This window comes from Frankliniella occidentalis, unplaced genomic scaffold (assembly GCF_000697945.3).
Source record: "Frankliniella occidentalis isolate FOCC.00 unplaced genomic scaffold, Focc_3.1 Scaffold2, whole genome shotgun sequence".
Classification (NCBI taxonomy): Eukaryota; Metazoa; Arthropoda; class Insecta; order Thysanoptera; family Thripidae; genus Frankliniella; species Frankliniella occidentalis.
In genome coordinates, this window is record NW_026267132.1 from 3,417,048 (window position 1) to 3,421,352 (window position 4,305).

At 48.4% G+C, this 4,305-nt stretch overlaps 1 protein-coding gene across 1 annotated transcript in view; it reads left to right on the top strand.

Annotated features, from left to right (window-relative positions):
* The window catches only part of LOC113210369 (dexamethasone-induced Ras-related protein 1-like), a 25,644-nt gene that overhangs the window by 20,334 nt on the left and 1,005 nt on the right, over nucleotides 1-4,305 (top strand). The window lies entirely within an intron of this gene.

A 4,305-nucleotide genomic window follows, 5' to 3' on the forward strand; every position in this document is an offset into this window, starting at 1 on the left:
GCTACGAACCTCAGGGTCCTCAGTTGTTTGAGTGGTTGTGTCTTACCTGTCCGCAGGTGCGCTACGAACCTCAGGGTCCTCAGTTGTTTGAGTGGTTGTGTCTTGCCTGTCCGCAGGCGCGCTACGAGCCTCAGGGTCCTCAGTTGTTTGAGTGGTTGTGTCTTGCCTGCCCGCAGGTGCGCTACAACCTGAGCCCCGCGGTGCGGCGCCGGCGCCAGTCGCTGCCCAACTACGTGAGCGGCGGCGGGACGAGCGCCGCGTCCAAGGCGAAGCACATGCTCAAGCGGAACTCCTGCGCCGTGGCCTGAGGGACCTCTGCCGCCCAAGCCTGCGGGCGAGCCTGCGGGCGAGCGGTCGCTTACTGTTAACGTTGACGGCTGATCTGAGCCCGTCTGCCATATGACGGGGCGCGATGGGCTATGGTTGTGGTGCTCATAATTGGTTATTGTAGCTCGTCGGCGAGCGCGCTCAGTCCTACGCCCCTTTCCTCTGTACTGTTGTTTGTTTTTGTTATTTCACGGTGTTGTTTTTTTTTCAACTCTTTCTTCTTTCTTTTTCGGGGGGTGCTAGACGAGCTTGTCTGCGTGCGCGAGAGAGACGCTTGGTAGCGCGTGGTGGGCGTAAGAGAGGGGGAGAGAGAGGGTGCAGCTGTAGCATGCGTATAGGACCTGCTTCGCCTCTCTCTCTCTCTTTCCCTCTCGCTACCGCCTGCACAACCTGCGACTATCCTGTATCTATTCCTAGCCACGTCACTAACAACGGTGCGTGTTCTGATTGGTCGTTGCGCGGGAAGGCCATGTGTATTTGTATGCGGTTTGTTTTTGGCGCGGCCGCCAGCGAGACTGTGCTTTTCTCGTGTCATTGGGAACACGTGTTTGTGTTTGTCCCGAGCGCGCGCGTGCATGTGAGCAACTCATCAAAAGGTGGGTCAGTGTATCTAGTCTGAAATCTCTACTAACAGTAGTGTGCCATTCGAACACTTAAAAATACACGCCAAAATGCCAAAACGTGTGCATGCCAGTCATCATGACACAGTCACACAAAAGAGTGTGTGACAACAAGGTCACACACTCTTTTATGTCTGACAAGTATACCCCTTTTACTTTAGGTCACACACTTTTCTATGAATGACATGGCTATCACACTCTTTTCCATGCATGATACTATGGTCACACACCTTTTTGTGTGTTACATTTTGGCACGCACTTTTACTTTTAAGTGTTTGAATGTCAGAACACTTCTATTTGTAGAGTTTGTGGTTTGAATTGAGGATTTAGAAGGAGTATGATGAGTCCACAACAGGTTGTGTATGTAAGTTTTTTAATGACAACATGTATTGAAGTTTGTGAACATAAGAGAATGTGACCGTAAGGACGGTCTTTGAACAGAAAAAACTATGGTGTTAAATTTAGTTTGTTTTGAATGAATACAATTGTTTTGTATTGTACGTATGGGGAACAACCTCAGTCGAAGGCCTTTTTGAGGGTCGTTTATAGTTCCAGTTCCCGTACATATGTACTAGTTTTGCGCACTAAATGCGTGCCTTTTTATGTGATGCGTATAATAATGATTTACCTAATTGTATATTGTTAACTTGAAACTAAGAAATCACCGACTGAACTCCTTGATTTGCGCGCCAACGTATGTAGCTGAGTTCTGTGCTTTTCTACGCGTCTGACAAGATATGCGTGCGGCAAAGAGTATCTTTTGTGGCGACAGAGCGGTGCCAAAGGGCATTTGTCCCGTCTTATTTCACATTATGTACTCATGAGTTTCGACTCCATTAAGTAGTACGCGCCGCCTTAATCAGTATTATTTGCTATACGTGTTATTATTCATACTTTAATACTTATCTTATGAACATTTTACGCCCTATTGGACGTTCTTCTAGGGAAGGCGCCCTCGCCGGTTCCGGCTTCGATGCTAAAAGTGTGACCTGATCTAGTCATCGCTCACAAAGTGTTAGCAAAGTGAATAAAAATTGTTGTATAGCTAACCGACACGGAAACCTTGCGGATGTAACGCCTGCAATGCGCTGGGTAGGCCAACCCGCCGAGCAGCTGTGCGGCGCGGGCCGGCGACCCACGCCTGTGCAGGGGGCACGGTCAAACGTTCCATCACGGCACCTGGGTGAACGTTCATATCTTTTGAAACCTTTTACCAGTCAGAATGTAATAATAATCCATTTTGAATCATTATTGATGATCACTTTGCAATCCCCGAATATGTGTCATTCGTTTCTGACTGGGCCTTGCGTATGTAAAGGAGGTTGTCCTGACGTCCTAGACAGCTTTCTTCATTTCTTCTTAAAATTTACCATATTAACTTCTTTTTGTATGCGTTGGTTAACGCATTCCCGGTAAGAAATGAAATATCGGACCGATGGCGAAACGATATTGAATATCAGATATGTGTCAGTTTTAGGACCATCTCAGTATCGAAGTGTTGTGAAAATTTACAAATGATATCGTTCTGATATCGGTCCGATATTTCATTTCTCACTGGGATTGTCCTTGGGTACATGAGAACTTCCATAGTAAGTACTTCCAAGTGGAAGTATGCATACTTCTATAATGTTTGCTTCCTTCTATCCGCATCGGCACCACCTGCGATCATCCTAATGCGTGCATATTTTGCCGCTAATGATACACCGCAATGTCCTCCCTCACCCTCAACTTGTCTTGTCTCCTTCTCTGCCACTTCGTACTCGACTCTCTCTCTCTTTCCACTCATCTTTGCTTATAACTCGATTTTATAGTTACTAATTTGATTTCAAAGATACTCGAATCCGAAATCATTTCCATCTGCTCAGATATACAGCGCATGGTTAACTAAAGTTACGAAAAGTGTTTACTAAAGAATGTTTACTTAAAGTGCGAGATAATGGTTTCGCTTAGTGTATTAATTTTTGCGGTCACTCCATGTTTTTAAACTGTGACAGTGTACTGAATGATAAGCTATTCTGGGCTGTGCTATTTATTTTACATTGAGAGAAAATTTGATGGGCATGTATGAACTGTACAGTTATATTTTATGACATGGGTTAGGAAATCATTTATATTGTAGTTATGTAGTATTATAAAGCTTTATAACGCCCGAGGCTGCTGCTAAATCGCAAATGGATGCTTGTGTGTGTCAGTGCAGTTTTGTCAACGTTCTTTTCTCGGTTCAACTTTCAAGTTAAAAAAGCGTTCCTATGAATCAAAATTTTTTATTTCACCACTATTTATGTACCACCTCATTTTAATCATTTTAATGTAATAAAAGCTGATTGTGATTATTAGAGGTACACAGTGCGCTCCGTTTCATTTTATTTTTCTCTGCCCCATATTCCCACCACGTTGCAAGAGATCATGCCAAATGTTGACCGCGCGCCGACCTTTCTCTTGCCGTGCTCCGCCCTGCCGCGCGCTACTGTGCTCCCTTTGGCCACTCCCGCCACGACCACCACGCCGGCGCCGGCCGCGCCACACATCGGCCCCGATGGGCCATAGCCGCCGGCCATCAGCCGCAGCGTTAGCCGGCCGGCTGAAAGGAAGCCCCGGGTCCATAAAGGACACAAATGACGTCTTCATGACGGCGGGTGCCGCTGCTGGGTGGGGCAGGCCCCCCCGGCGGACCCCGGCGGACGCGCCAAACACCTGGCCGACAAACAGTGATAGGATGGGGGGCCGTTCGGCTCGTAATGCCCGCGAGATTTCATCCGGCGCCTAGCAAGCCTTCCCCTCGGCGTAAGAACAACAACAAAAGGGACCGGCGCGCGGTGCGTGCGTTAGGGTCGGTAATGAAAAGCCCCCCGGGAGACGTAATCCTCTCGGCCGTCCTGCGGCGGGGCGGGGCGGGGCGCTCAGCCACGGTGACTGACCGGCGGAGCACCGCGAGCAGCGGACCCCTGGCCCGGGGTCATCTGCCCTCGTAAAGAAATGAGGCCAGGGTGGTGCCGGTGAAAAAAAAGTGCACGTTCTGTGATATCCACCCAACATGAAACAACCCACTCCCCAGCGCCCCCTACCCCCCTGCCTCCAAAAATCGTCAATGTTGTTTCAACCAAAGTTTGCATTACGGCAGATATTCTTTTATTCACGTTCTTTTTATTGGCTACGGTGAAAAGAAAAGAAGGAAGGGGCCTAGCACATATAGTGCCCCGCCGATCCCGATCCTGCAAAATCAACCCGACCCATTTCTTTTGTTGTCCTTTTTATTTCTCTTTCTTGTTTTGTTGGCTGTGTACCGACGCGGCCCGACGCGCCGCCGCCGCCGCCACATACTGCCATAAGAATCAGGCCTGGGGCCGCTGCGTCCGTC